Source organism: Dermacentor albipictus, chromosome 3 (assembly GCF_038994185.2).
Source record: "Dermacentor albipictus isolate Rhodes 1998 colony chromosome 3, USDA_Dalb.pri_finalv2, whole genome shotgun sequence".
Classification (NCBI taxonomy): Eukaryota; Metazoa; Arthropoda; class Arachnida; order Ixodida; family Ixodidae; genus Dermacentor; species Dermacentor albipictus.
Genome location: NC_091823.1, coordinates 91,673,969 through 91,690,342, shown reverse-complemented (window position 1 = coordinate 91,690,342; position 16,374 = coordinate 91,673,969). Strand labels below are relative to the sequence as shown.

The 16,374-nt window shown below is 41.8% G+C and overlaps 1 protein-coding gene across 1 annotated transcript in view; it reads left to right on the top strand.

The window, feature by feature from the left end:
- Positions 1-16,374, top strand: part of LOC135902940 (uncharacterized) — a 187,367-nt gene that overhangs the window by 56,719 nt on the left and 114,274 nt on the right. The window contains exon 2 of the mRNA XM_070535798.1: positions 1,788-1,837. The gene's annotated coding sequence lies outside the window, so the exon portion shown is untranslated. The remainder of the gene's footprint in view (positions 1-1,787; positions 1,838-16,374) is intronic.

The following is a 16,374-nucleotide window of genomic DNA, read 5'->3' as shown; positions in this document are numbered from 1 at the left end:
CCAGTTTGACACGCTAGACACTGGGGGTAAAGGAAAGAGAGAGTGAGAGAAGACTGGTGTACGCGCAAATGGATGCACATGAGGACTGGAATGATGACTCAGGCCGGAGCGCTTGAAGAACTGCATCACTGTAGGAACGTACATTTGCGCTGGCGATGGATGTGGCCATGGCTCGAGTACCATGGCTCGAAAAATGGTCTTGAGTCACATTACCACCTGTCATGTATTGGTCCTCGCTACAACGCTCAACGGAAGTGAACAAACTAGTGCGTGTAAGCAGACCTCTGAGGTGCGAAGGATTAATTATTCAAAAGTGCGTAAAGTGAATTGCAAAGTAAAGAAAAGAGGCAGAACATGTTTGCATGTGTTGACAGAACATGTGACTGTTCTTGTCAACGCAGGTGTGCTGTCGTTCTTCACTGCTTTCTCCTCTATGTGACGCACCTTCTTTGTAATAGGGTGATGGAAACTTGCCCAATTCATCACTCTTCTTTTGATCGACAAAATTATAGAATAACTGAATAACTAATCAGTTATTTCGACTTACTGAATAAGGAAAAGAGAGTCGGTCACTTGGGGAAGGAGGGATATGAAGCATTTTGTCAGGGAGTAGTTTCAGGGAGACGTACGGGAGCAATCAAATAGATTAGTGTGGACGCTAGTGCTCGTGATCAATGCAGTACACTGCTAAAGCCAATACACAACACCGTTTTGTCTGAAATGACACAGCGAGAACATATTTACAATATGGTTCTACCAGCTTTCCCCACACTGCGCCTGTTGGTTTAGTACTCCCTGCGCGCTTTGTATCGACGGAAAACTGGGCCTTAACAAAACAACGCTAAGAAGATCAGCAGCGGTTGCTCTGGATGTTACTTCTTTTGTCACACAACATTTAGAAATGAGGAAATGGTAGTCACATGCGGCGCTTCATCTACTAGAAGCTCCTGTGTTTAGGCCGAACCACGAATTTCAAGTGAGCCGGCGAACAGAAGTACTGAGAATTCAATTACCTCGAGCGCCGCGGGTGTTCCCGACAACGAGGTCCGAGAGAGTTTCCGCATAAATATTGGCGTAGTGGTGTACGCAGATATTAAAGGAACTTTCTGCATTTAATTTTACAATATTTCCCGTTCTCTGTACGTTTATGTACCACAGTATCAAATTACTTGCCTGAGTGTACGAGCAATGCTTGCCGAACAGAATGCACACTCCGAGGTATAACACACCTAGAAAGTTCTTGAAAGCGTTAGCTTGTTTTTGGCGTTGCACTTTCTAACTCTGTGAGTGCGACCGCAGCAGGATAATGAGCACACTTTAAATAATACCATACAGCGGCATTTCTGTATTTTTATGTGTACTTTCTCTTTTCAGAATAAGTTTATCTGTTTGCCTCGGTGAACTTATTTATAGCAACAACGGATATCAAGAGTGCATGTTGGTGTCATGGAAAGCACTTATTCTCGCTACAGTTGGATAAGCTATAGCTCTGGCATCTTAACCTTCTAACTTTGATGATTCAAGAGTAACTTTACATTCAAATTTTGCATAGAAAGCAATTTTTACCATTTAGTTAGTTAATTTTTTGTAATTACTTAAGCTAATACTAAGAAAAATACTCTGAGTTGCTCAATAGGACAGTCAACAATACTAAGTTGTTTGCATTCGTAAAGCACCTGAGAATTCTTAATTCATGGTACGTGTTACATGATACACCCTAGAACCCGTTGTCTTTTTTTAACATATTTGTGCTACCTAGTTTTATTACAAGGAAAGAATTGGTGCAGGTACGTCGCCGGGGCGACACTGTTCCCGAGCGAGCCTTCCTAAGCATTTGGTAAGTCACCGACGTGATGGCATCCAGGGCACCTTGAACATCTCTGTTTACTGCAGGCTGATTCGCAACAGGTTGTGGACTCTGAGGAGGCAATAATGGCGGCAGAGCTGCAGCGATACCGTTCCACTGCCCGTACAGCTCATCGCGTAGCCCTCGTGCTCAGCACATCGAGCTGGGGACCATACAGTGTGTCCCAATCTCGTGGTGCTTAGAAGGCTCACATCAGCGCCTATCACAACGTATATTTCAAATATAAGAATCTAAATATAACCTTAATAACCTTAATGCTTAATCTCACTTGCATATTGTACGATGTCCATTGTAGTCGAATATATTGACCCATTGCGTCTGCCACTAAGGGTGCTTAAAATCAAAAGCTGCAGTGACTATCGGAAGCAACGGAACATATGAAGCATATATGAAGCACACGAGGAAACCTTCTTTAAAGCCGACCGTTTTTAAATGAGAAGCCTCCTCACTCAAACTAGATATTTACCTGATGATTGCAAAGTTAATTATTCATACGCTTGAATTCTTATGCGCAAACGTAAATAGAATATGAATCGTTTTCCTCATTATTAAAACGTTGCTTCGAAGAAATTCTGTGAGGGCAATGCAGTGTTTCAATAAGTTCAAAGGGCGATCTTTGGGATGAGTGCCCATAAGGACTTATGTCTTCTATTGATTCAGATTTTGCTTGGTGAGAACTAAATGGTCTTTAGTAATTCGATTCAGCGGAGAAGCAGACGAGCTGTCATAATATTTTTTCTCATCAGACTAAGTCATCCGTAGTTATTTATGCAGAAGTATCACCAAAGCCACGAGGCATACACTCTAATCTTGGTAACCTATAAGTATACCTATAAACATGAGTAACGAATAAAATAACGGTTACTTCGCCCGTCCTTTTGATGTTTTCATTATATTGCTCATGCTAAGGGTTACAATGACGAAACTGAGTGAGACGGGTGCTGCTTATTAGTTACATTGATCTGCTGCCAGCATGTAACCTCTATATTGTAACCTATAGAATTTTAGTAACCTTTAACCGAGACCCCACGGAGACATTAAATAGGGAGGGGAAGTTCGCAATTTACACATTAACAAAGCGCAGGATAAGTTACCTGCGTGCACACATGGTTGATCCATTTGATAAGCACTTGTACGGGTGTAGAGTCGCAAATTTTGAGTGAGAGCAAATTACTCATTGAGCTGGCAGAGCCGCATATCGGAAGTAGGCCGCGGGAAAAGAACGTTCTGCAAGAATAATGACGATTCTTGCCGGAAGTACAACCATCGACTGAGCAAGTATTATATACAATTAGTGCTTTTCACAGACCCTACATGTGTCCTGCAGAAATCTGTGTCGTTGCCGTCGCATGCCGCTGCCGACACATGCCGCTGCAAGTGTTTTTGTTGTTTCTTATGGGTCTCACATTCACGGATTGGGGAGCCCTTTTGACATACGTTTAGCTTATAACATGATAAAATAATGCTCCTCTGGCACTTCTGCCTTCTTCATGAGGGGAGAAAAAGAAGCATGGTTATTATTATTATATGGTAGGAACGTGGAAGCGCCTTTTGCCGTGTTTACTCAGTGCGAATTTGGTTGGGTGCATTCATGGAGCAAGCTCAATCGCATACTGATGTACGAACATTTTCCTCATATTACAGCCATCCAGCGCAATGCGTCGTTGCCTAGAAAGCGTCCAAAGAATTTAATGAGTGTTGCCCCAACGGAAGATATATTAACTGAGCATTTTAGCAAACAATCTTTGCAGCCGTGGTGCGAATTCGGAGCAAACAAAATGCAATCAATTAAACGCTTGGCACGTTTCTCCCATTATTTTTTGTGCACTCAGCAATGGTACGAGTCAACGTCTGTAACACGCCACACTTCCCTATATTGTACAGCAGCAACACGGTTGATGCAACGCGCCAATGCATGTCAGCGCAGCAAACCCAGCACGGAAAAGCCGCATACAGCCGCTCCATTACCACGGAACCGTGTAGACAGATGAAAAGTACAGTTGGCTGAAGTTCTACCACCATGATAGCTATAAAGAATAATTCTGTTCAATGCAGCAGCATTGTTTCCAAGAGCGCACTATGTCCATAAGTTTGTGTTTTTGTTTTACCCTCAACGAACCTGTTTTCGTTTGAATATGTGCAGCCGAATAGTGCAAGTCTGAATCGTGCTTCGGTTACTGTACTTCAATACAGAAGCAGCGGCCATGTTTTTATGTCATCTCTCCGCGTTTCCGTATATAGCTTTAGCATTGCATGATGGGAAGTAGTTGTAAACATGGCGTTGTGAGCTGTGTATGTGTGTTGTGTTGCTAGTTTCGGCGCCAATTTTGTCAGTGGCAATGGCAGGGACGAACAGAGACTCTGTTTGGGATAATGCGCCGCCGCTGCAAAGAGCCATTTTGTGACTGTGAGCGCTTCAGTGTCCTCATTTCGGCGAACATTCGCTGTGACTACTGCGACCACAGCCCCGGATCTCATGGGAAAATAGACGAACTTGGTAAGTGTTCTTGCATTGTGTACTGGTTTGTCTGTATTCAGCATATAGCTAGGCTGCAGCTTTTATTTCATTATAGGTCAGGGAAGTGCAAAAAAAAAAAGAGAGAGAGAAAGCAAAGGGGTAAGCAGCGATTTGCGCGGAAATGCATCCGTGTTTCTTCCACGCTCAAAAACGACACTTTAGGGCTCGTCCACGTTACCGGCACGGCAGGCCGCCGCGCGCCGTTCGCGGGCCGCCGTTCGACGGCGGCTTTCCTCGCGAACGGCGAGATTTACTTGCCGTAGATAGGATGTGATCATATGATGTTACCGGGACCCATTTGTGTCGCATCCGTACAGTGAAGTAGCGACCGAGGAGTGGTCGTTCTGGCAACGTCGGCAGCCTTACCGCCGCTCATCGCTCGGCGGCGCCGATATCGTCGCTAGGCCTTTTCCGGTTCACGTCGAAGCGAAGGCTTATGGCGCTTCGGAATGAATCACCGACGCTCAGAAGCCGCAATATTTCATACCGTTGCTGTCGCTCTTCGCAATAATTATACACAATGCAGAAAATACGCTAATATAAGCGGCGCCGTCGGCAGTGATGCGAGTGCAGCTGAGCTGGACAGGTATCCGTGCTCTCGTTCGTGTTTAACGTTTGACAGTGGATATGGTTTTGCGTAAAGAGATGCGAACTTTTAAGAGAACAACGCAGGGAAACTGGCTCAACCTACACTAGGCTACAGATGCGAGTTTTGAGCGTTAGTTGTTTTCAGTGAGTTAGGAAATCCAAACTACTAAGGCACAGTCAATGCATGTTGACTGTGAGTAACACACCTGCCCGGTTTAGTAGTGCCAGCTTTCCTAGCTGACTTCTCTCCTTTTGCCCTTGTTCGTACATCTCTGTTTTATTATGTGGGAAAATGCGACATGCATGCCGTGCTCTAAACTACATAAATAAATTTCGGCCAGTGGTTTATGTCATCTTTAATTTCTTTTCATAGATGGCATTGCCAGCTGATGAGCTCCAAGTAACAGCACCTCACATTTACTGCGCTCCTGACAAGACATGTATTTTTGCTGGCAGCCAAGCCGAAGTCATCACTGTCTCCACGTCTGGAATACAACGGGCACTTATTTTTTGCCTTTTGGCATATTATGTTAAGAACCTAGAATATCCATTTGCATTTTACCAAATACTTGCTCTCGTGCAAAAAGTTGTGCTGCCAGGAGACAAGCTAGTGAAAGGACTGCTTTCTACCCGTCTGAAACGTCTCTTTGCGCTCCTGAGCAGTAAAAATGTAATCTAGGGAGTAGTGCTGTTCGCGCTGCTTTCCATGTTTTTCACCAACTCTGAAGTGAAAGAAAAAAAAACATAGTGTGGGATTTACTTCAATGCGGTTGGTTAGCTCCAAAGGTGGGAGAGGCTTACACCATAAGGAGCTGTTTTTTTCACGTGATACATTGTTTACTTCTACTCACAAGCAGTGCATTTACTTGCTCTAGTCATCTGTTCCTTTCCCTTGTGGTGAAAGCTGGTTAATTTTATTTCATTTGTGTATTCATAGGCCTCAGAATTTCTTATAAACATAGCTTAAGCATTTAATTCACCCACGTAGATGGTTGTTTTGCAAAATATAATGCACTCTATTTGCCCTTTGCTCAGTGAGCAGATCGGTATATATCTCTGTGCCTGTGCAGAAATCTAGTATTGCTGTTATTAAGTAGCATCAATTCTGATGTTTGTCATTTCACACAGTTGTGCTTCAATGACTGTATATGGGAGGCCTCATGGATGGTATTTTTGTATCAGACCTTGTTGAACAAAAAACTTGTAATAAAGAATTTCGTACCTGAGAGTACTCCAACTTATTTTTTGAGAACATTCACAGAATATTAAACGGAACAGCTTATTACAAAGGCTAGGTGCATAGTTAGGAAGTGAAATAATGACATTGCCTTCAACTACATTAAAGCAACTCATTGTCACAATATTGCCAGCAGCGCTTTGCAGCATGCTTTTGCTCACCTAAACTAAATTATTATGGCCAATCTACAATACTCATGCATATGTTGCTTCCCCAAGTGTTTTTCTTCATTGAGTGTACTTCAAGTAATTTTGTGCCTTTGGAAGATGGATTTTTAATAAATAGTGGCTTTTCTGCCCAAGTATGCAATACTCTAGGAACTGAAGGTATTTTTGGCTTCCACATATTTTAGAGGGACATTAACTTAGAGGCAGTATATGTTATAAACTTACAGCTGAGTTATATTAGCAGTCAAGCAGGAACTGTCTCCTAAAGGCTATGTTAAATTTAGGGGTTACTTCGGCTATTTATTCAGATGTCTTTATTGTGATTGCGCTGTATTGTTATAGCTAACCTATAATATCTATCATGGCGTCATGATTCAAAATGTTCTGCATCTCGAATGGGGCCAACATTGTGATGCCTGTCAGTTGCCTCTGATTTCTTTTCGCCACAGATTGTCATGTAGAAGTTTGAATTAAGGGACTGAAAGAAAAATGTTTGGGTCGATACCAATCCGAACAAATTACATGCTCTCTTTAAAGCTTTAATGAAATGCATTGACAGTGAAAGTCTCTTCTTTTATAGTCCCACAATTTAAACACCAGCATAACTATATAATCTGAGGTGAGAAGATAGCCAGCTGGCAGGCATGGCAATATCGCCCCAATTCGAGATGGCAATATCTTGTAGTGGAACAGTGCAAATTTTCTAGTTTGGCTATAAAAATAGGATGCAATCAAGAAGAAAATATCCGTATAAGTTACTGAAGTAACCCCTAAATTTAACACATCCTTTAGAGGTTACATTTGCTTTTAGAAAATAAAGGACTACAGCGTAACCTCTAAAGCTGCATATTTTTCAAGGGTAACAATGTACCTTTTATTTTATATTGGTTACAATGTACCTTATATTTTGTATTAGTTACAATGTAACTTATAATATATTAGTTACAATGTACCTTATAAATGCGAATTTGTGCACCTATACTAAGGGTTACCCAGCTAAGGGTGTATTGATCATGAAGTTGAACTTATAAAATACGTGAAATGACGCTGAGAAAAGTGGGCTGTCTTGTATCGCACAAGATATAGTTATACGTTCATTCTGAAAAGCAGTGACGACAATTACCCCGAACCGATGGAAGAAGCACAGATACGAGCGTTCAACTCCGAGCCCTGTGTTGCTTCTGTACATCTGTGTTCGAACTTACGCTTCTTTTTACAGTGAACGTAAACTAACTTAACCAACTTTCGGCCTTGCTACAGGTGATTCATACTGACCAATTCCTATATTCTTTCATTCCAATTCTTACTTTAGCTTTCTATTGTGGGTAGAAAGCGCGCGCTTACAAGAATTAAGGAACAAAAGATCTTATTCGTAAAGCCTAGATATTCCAGACAAGCAACTGCTGTAGACTATTTTGCTTGGTCGATAAATAGAACCTTTATTACCAACTAAATGAAAAGTATACGGCTATGACTAAGCGTGAGGCCTGTGTCATACGGTTTACATGATTAATAAGTCTGTGCGACGTTAAGCCTAACACCTTTCTGCAAAGAAATAACATTTTAAAACGACGAACGACGCAGGAAGAACATAAACTAACGAAAGTCAAGGCGAACAAAAGAATAAAATACAACCAGCAAAGCAAATAACAAATTTGGTTGATCCCTATTTCGAATGAATTGTTTATTACTTAAGAGTGAAACGTCTATCCAAGAGGCAGCGGCAGATTCACAAATAGAAGTGCGAAAATGAGCCCCGTCTTTCTTTTTCTTGAATTTAGTAATTACAGTTTTCCTAGAAGGGCGAAGCCCTGACAGCGATAGCAAGCATGCGAGGCCTGCGTGGTTGTATAGTGTAAAAGCACCATGGAGGCTACCAGGCGTCATAGTTATGTCCGGCACGATGGTGAGTGCATATGTGGCGAAACTGCGCTGTTAGAGCTCCGGAGGTGTCGTACGCGTGCGTCCATGCACATTTTCAATGTTGAGCAGAGCTACGAAAAAGGTATGAGATGCCGTGGCGCCACCGAGCTCTGACAGTTGTAAAGAACCACCTTAAAAAAAAAAAACGACAGTAACGTGCCAGGAAAACACCACCTTTTAGACTACCTAAATTGACACAGGCTTCCGCGGATTTTTACGAAGAAAGTGCTCAATGATAAAACAAATTATTACTAAATATTCTCAGAACCAGAAACATACGACCTCAAAAGCACAATTTCGTTAATAAAGCAAATCTTTCTAACTTTTATGTGCTTACTTTTCTAACCATTAGGTATGCGTAAAACGGGACAGTATCGCCATCTCGCGGATTGACATGATGATGGTGGCGTGAGGTACATAAATGGGACATATATTTGGCGCACACCGGCATAAAAAAACTCTTTCATGTTGAAAAAAAAAACAACGGAGGCCAAAATGAATACGTGCGGCAGGTTTCTAGCATTGTGGCTCGGTGCAGCATGGCAATAATGATTCTGGGCGAATGGCTGGCGGCTGGAATTTTCGCCACCAAGTCTCGGTCCCATCCGCTTCTGGTTGGTTGCATACATGCATGCACGTTAGCGCCTAAAGGACAGTGTCCACAAGTTCTTGGGTTGGTGGCGAGCGTGGTCCACGGCGGACTGCTGTGGCGCATACGCTAAACTGAATCACGTTGCCACCGTGATCGGTGCGGGAGTCATCTTGACTCTGTAAAAATAATTAAAGGCGGTGTGCCCCATGGGTGAATAAGCCAGGTTGTGCCTATTCGGGGCTGCATGCAGTGATGTAGCGTAGATTTCTTTGTTTTAGCATCATCGATGCGCTCTTTACGGGTTCCTTTGAAGTAGTCACCCTATTACCAAACGCATTCAAATATTTCGATATTTGAATGCTATGCTTCTCGTGAATGCTCATTATAGCGAGTAAAATATATTATATGGTGCCATGTAATTACACTGAGAAACAGAAATCCCGCAGTCCGCGCAATGGCTTTTCTGAATGTCTCATCCACAAATACAGGCCTGCAGCAAGGACTGTCCATCATTAAAGTGCATACCCGGATTAAAAAACAACATAAATTTCTGTCGGAACAACAGCAATTTTTGCCGGAAGCACAGGGATTCCTGTAGTCCGACAGAAGTGCCTGACGTCTTTGTAGTTGTGACAGACATTTTTTGACGTTACAACAGAAATTCTGACGTTGCGACAGAAACACTCTGTCACGACAACCAAGAGTTCTGGAGTCGCAACAGAAACATTCTGTCGCGACAACGATTCTGACATCGCAACAGGAACTCTCTGTCGCGACAACAGGTGCTTTCCGTCACGGTGTTAGAAATGTACCATATTCTATTGCAATGACATAAATCCTGACGTCGCGACAGAAGCGCTTCCCTTCGCCACGCTCTAAAATTTTATCTCTGTTTCACCTCGGCAGTGTGCGCTGTACTTTTTTCTTACGTGGTATTCCAAGGTATGTTAGTCGAATCCAGCAATGCTGATAGGACCGATACCGTTATTAGAGTCGACGTGGCCAATTGTAGTAATTGTGCCATGACGACATGACACAGTCACACTACCGGACTCCACAAAATCGGCTGCAGATCGAATTCATCGCATCTGCGGAAACGGCTGCGTATTCACATTTTATTATTTTGTAAGGTGTGACACACACACATGTTAGCCTGCATGTATCGTTACGCTAATACATTAGCAACTCACCCAGAAATATTGCATAAGCTTTTTCCAAGAGGAAAGGAAGTTTTGGCTTGTACCACGAAGCTGCGTAAAAGTCTGTCTTGCTCGGGTATCAGTATTCTCTCATAAGCGCTGCCGCGACAAACCGGTACCTGTTTAAATACGCCTTTGTCCACGAATGTTTATGTAGCTATTTTGCGATGAGCACACAAATTCTATGCGCGCCCAAAAGTGCAAAGAGCTAGGGACAGCTGTCGAAATTAGCAGTAACAACCCTTACACAGTCTCCAGTCGCCGATCGATTGGCCCGAAGTACTTCCTGACGATTGTCTATAGTCATGCACTGAGCGAAGTTAGCTACTTAAAATGGCTTTAGGGACCACTGGTGTCACAACACCAAGGCAAACAATCACTAAGTACTTTTCGTATTTTTCGAGGTACTTGCTCTGAACTTCCTCTATACTCCGAGAACTGTTCGCAACAGACAACCTTTTACGCTGTTGAAAACGACCGACAAGAGCAACAATCAACAAAGATTTGACCATTTAGGGGGTTTTACAAACAATCCTACATGGAAGATTCCAGGTAAGTTTCTATTTAGGTATATTTTATAGCTACCAAGTTTTATCTTGGAACGCCTGATGCATCAGAAATAGCACAAAATTAACTACATAAAACTGCTCCAAACCACAACAAAATTGGTTTCCTTGAACAACATGTTTAATTACTCCACCATTTCTAATTACGCGGACACTTCTCCCTTCACGTGAGAAAGAATACCCTCCCATTTTATTTGCACGAGCTGTAATAGTTTTTCCAATCCATTCTTTTTTTCTCATTTTGAGCCACTGACTGGATGGGAAATTTATTGCCGCCTCTAATTTGAGAATAGCTGTTCCGCTGAACAATTGGAAACTGAATAAAACCCGCAGAGTGAACGACCTCCTTTCAATTCCTCACTGTGTCCTCAACCATTGCCTCTGTTGAAAAGGGCCATTTTATTAACTACCTAATTTGCTGTATTCGTTTCCATTTAAATTGCACTAATTGCCGTCAGCGCAATTTCCCTAATTATTGTTATTTTATAGCGTTGCATTTGATTATTTGTAATAATCTCTTCTTTATGTTGCATAATACGTTCGAATCTTGGGCGTTTTTTGTGTTTTTTTTCCTTGCGAAAGCACGCCATTTTTACTTTTAAACAACTCTTAAAATAAACATAACAAATATTTTTCATATCAATGCTTTTATTAGACTACTATTTATTTTGCTATGCTCGTGATAGCTCTGTAGTAGTCATGGGCTAGCAAAACTATCAAGTGCTGCCATTACTATTAAAAATGCTTCTTAGTACTTTTCACTAAGTAACTACTAGGCCTCAACTACCTTGTCTGACCGTGGTCTAATACGCTGTGATTATGGCAGTCCTACGCAAAATTTAGAAAATCTGTAGTGTCGTTCATTATGTTGGATTGACAAGTAAGTGTGAGGTCATAGCATACATACATTCAGACAGTATACTACAGAAATTTGGGAGTGAAACTGATTATTTATCCAAATACGTAGCTGCTCCACGGTGCAATATGTACTGCCCTAAATTAGGGCTAAACATACTCTTAAAGTTGTATTAGATTACGCGTCGCGTAACACTTTTGCATTTGTTCGTATGAGTGCTTTTGGTTATCTTTGCTTGAAGTCGTTATCTAGCACACTCTTACCCGGAGTCATTCTGTCATAACTTCCTTGGTAAGAGAGAGAGGGGAAAGGCAGAGAGGTTAACAGAGGTGAGTGTCCGGTTTGCTTTCCTGCACTGAGGTGGTGGATATAGAGGTCGTAAACACAAAGAGCGAAAAGAAAAAAAAGTAACACGTAAAAAAATAGATAACAGAAAAGGTGTTCTACTCCCACGCGTTCACATACCTTGTAAGCGATATGTACAACCCTAATGATGCTGAATGTTTAGACCAAAAATATGCACTGTTTTTTTTACATGTCTTATTTTAGCTTGTTGTGCTTATTTAATACCATTGACTTAATGTGGCAATGTATGCAGCACTTATAAATTGAGTAGGCCCCACTGTATTGTTCGTAATTAAATTTCAGTTGCATTAGTAACTGCACTACCGAGGTAGTAAGTATCACGACAAATGACGACAGATGAATAGTGTACGGGTAGTGTTTAGTACTTAGTGATATTTACTAGCTTCAGCAGGCTGTGAAAAGTACTGTCAGTGATCACCAGCTCCACTTACTAAGAAGGCCATGATTTTTGTTTGTGCGTACTTATTTAGTGCAATATGACGACCATTTATTTCTAGGAGTAAATAGTTCATCATGCTTCCAGATTGGACGTGTATATTGAGCGATTTTTTATTGTTCTTTACGGTGGACGATTATGATGCTATGACGTCTACAGCCCAGCTAGGAAGGGTCAATTCTATGGAACTAGCTAACAACTCTCTGCAAGAACACAATTTTCCACTTGAAGCTATATCGCGTGTTCACCATCAAAGATGTAAACGCACGTTAAAATGGATTCAAGGTGTTCTCTGACAGAAGTTTCCAACGCTCCATTTGGACAACATTACAAGTGTGCTTTGAGGCGTCGTGGCTTCACAGCGTCTGTGTCATGAATGCATCCTGCGGAAGCATTAGAAAGGGGACACCCATTCTTCTCGTCGGCGAAACGGTGGCCGCAATGTCGTGGACGTTCGAGATAATAAACCTACAGGACGCATTCAAGAGAGCAGTCTGCACGTTTCGCAGCACTTGCAGTGTGACCCGCTTTACTACCGCCCCATCATTGTATACTCTTGCTTGCGACTGCCATTCACATTCCCGTATTCTCACCTTATAGTGCTTGGGCGCGCGAGAATAATGTGTTCCTCGGTTTCAGAGGGCCTAGATGTGCTACTTCAGGGGCGAATTTATGTTGGAACAAACTTCCATGAGAGGCTTATAGGAGTGCTATGCCAAGGCGTGGTACTTGTGGAAGAACTTTTGGTTCGCAAAAAAAATAATTTAGGGGTTTTACGTGCCAAAACCGCGATTTGATTATGAGAGAAAGACGTCGTACTGGGAGATCCGCATTAATTTGGACCACCTGGAGTTCTTTAACGTGCACCTAAATCGATATCACACTTACATGCTGTGCCAATGTGTTCTTTTGAACATAACAAGCAATGTGGAAGCAGTTATGCCACATTGTGGAAAAGGACACGCTTCGCTGTTCGATAGTCGGCGACAAACTGTGCGCGGTGAGAGAGTAGCCCAAGGCGAAACCAGTCGCACATCACACGTGCAAAACGTTTGAGCTCGAGAGATATAGCACTACACCTATTTTAGGTTTCATATATATATATATATATATATATATATATATATATATATATATATATATATATATATATATATATATATATATATATATATATATATATATATATAACATTTGACTGCAAGAGTGCGTATTATTCTTGTCATTTGAACATCCGGTACTTGTAAAGTCCATCACAGACCGTCTCCCGTTTTCTTTCTCTTGTGCTTTCAGAGTTTTGTTCTGGACATTGCCTTACTATAGACACTGATTAACCGCCAAGCAAACGCATGTCGCTGTAAATTCGATGAATATCATCTTCCTCAATATTATCTTCCTAATATTACCTCCACTCAATATTACCTTTTCAATAATATTGCATCCGTATGCGACCATCAATCAGTTCATGATCAGCTGTGTGAATACGTTTAAATAACATCATGATGGTTAACTTGCCTATTATGTAAGGTAGTCTTTTTCAGCTATTGTATTTTTTAAACTTCCGTTTTTTTCTCTTTAGCCTTGTATATGACATTTGTGCTGAATCTATATACTTCTTAATTGATAAATGTGTGGACCTTGCACTTATGCCTGATGCTGCTTTTTAATCCCAGCCCTGTGCAATACCTCCCCTTTGCCTTTTCTGTTCTGTACGTTTCGCATTTGCTTATAATATCCTTGTTCACCCCCCTTACGCAATGCCTTCTGGGTTGTGTAAGGTAATGTAAATGAATTAAAAAACTAAATAAAGTTCCAGCCTTCGTTTTATTTGTTTCGTTTACTTTCAGGGTAACACCGGCAGACGATATAGAAGCGCAGAGGCACAAGTGCTCAAAAGGAGGCGGCATCTCTACGCAAACCTATAGTAACAATCGCGTAGTACTGAGTGTGGGTGTACTGAGAGATCCGGTAGCTAGAGGCTTACTTGATGGCACTGGACAGTGATAGATATGTCGCTTCTCCTACAGTAGTGATTATTCTTCCCAGCCCTGCGATAAAAATGAGAAGAAAACTATCAGACACAACGTCCCTCGGGACGTGCTGTGCCAAGGTTCCGGGTAAATTCTTTGTTTTTTTTTTTCTTTTCTGTTCTTTTTGTGCTTTTTCTTTTTCTATTACAGTGTTTCTTCTTTACCGCTTAGTGGTTAGAATTCAACGTAGTTGGCAATATGGAGAGAGAGAGAGAATAGACGTGTTTATTACATAAATAAAGCTTTGGAGAGGCGTCATCATTCCAGAATACCTCGAGCTCAGGTCGCGCTAAAGCACTTGTTTTTTTTTTTTTAATCCTCTACCCAAACTAAAAAAAAAAAAACTCAGACACCTCTTCTCAGACCGATTTTGACTTCGAGGGTATAGCGCAAAGGAATCATGTAGCGGCAAAAGAGCGCTTCTCGAAAAAAAAAAAGATGCAATGCAGGAAGGGGAACAAACAGTGGCTATGTATACATTATGAACTAGGCTTTCAATTCCTTCAGGCTTTGCGTCTAGAATGGGAACAGTCATACATGCAAATGCGCATTTCTGAAATTGTAAGTGCAGGATCTAGGGAACGCGTTGAAGTAATCCATTCCACTCCAAAAAAGTGCCAAACCACGCAGTGACCGAATGCTTTGCGCTAGCGGATATCAGTTTTCGTTTACACGAACATGAACATGCTGGTTTAGTTCTGCCACCGGTCTGTATTTTTTTTTCGCCCCATCGTTAATTAAATTCAGCGAGTTGTTGAACACACAGATTGATGTTACTTTTCGCATCATATATATAATAAATTGGGAAGCCGTCGGTTAGTATTGGTGGACATGGCAATGTGCGGCATGTGAACAAACTCGTGAAATCGAACTTAGTGTTTAGCATTTCTCATATGTCCCCTGGCCAGGTCATCAGGCCATAGTAACAACTCTAGAAGGTGAAGCGTCAAACATGATTGTTTCAAAATGCATCTTATTATTCGAAAGTTTAGGACACTTAGGCAGTCGGAAAGTGCAGCATGGCAAACACGAGCAAAGTTGCAAAGATGGGCTCGCCACGAAATGCAGTCAAAATATGCTGCAGAAAAGCCTCCGTTACAAAAAAAAGTGGGGTGCTGTACGCTCACTGGGCGAGATATGTTGATGGAAAATGAAAGCAACCTGGACAAAAGAGCTAAACAGTTCTAACCATTAGTAAACGCATTAGACGGATGAAAGCGCAACTGACAAGGGGTGCTTCGCCTAACTTTCTGTAGAAACACTTTTCATGAGACTCCTGTCTGTGTGTGCGTCGATTTGCGTCACTCTTCCCATAAACACGACATACTTCTCAAAATTCTTCCATAGTGAAGACGTGGCACGCTGGCCGAGCATAGTCGGAAACAATACGCACGAGATTGTCGCTCGGTGTGGTGCTCCGGACTATAGCATTACGTTACTTACTCCCGGTAAATTACCCACCTAATAATGCGTTTTGATCCGTGGTACTTCCAAAACATATGCCTTAGAAATTTGATTCCGCTTGCTACGATCAACCAGATTATTATTTCTGGTTTGTATACGTATTGTTGCAAGCGCTAAAAGAAAAGTTCACAGAAAAACTACAGATTCTGCGATATATTCAAGTGAAATGAGATACAAGCTTCTCTCGTATCTTTGTTTGTGTATTTCTTCGTTCGCTCGCTCGCTCGCTCGCTCGTTCGTTCGTTCGTTCGTTCGTTCGTTCGTTCGTTCGTTCGTTCGTTCGTTCGTTCGTTCGTTCGTTCGTTCGTTCGTTCGTTCGTTCGTTCGTTCGTTCGTTCGTTCGTTCGTTCGTTCGTTCGTCCGTTCGTTCGTTCTCTCGTTCGTTCGTTCGTTCGTTCGTTCGTTCGTTCGTTCGTTCGTTTGTTCGTTTGTCTGTTTTTTTGTTTGTTTGTATGTTTGCTTGTTTGCTTGCTTGCTTGTTTGCTTGCTTGCTTGCTTGCTTGCTTGCTTGTTTGTTTGTTTGTTTGTTTGTTTGTTTGTTTGTTTGTTTGTTTGTTTGTTTGTT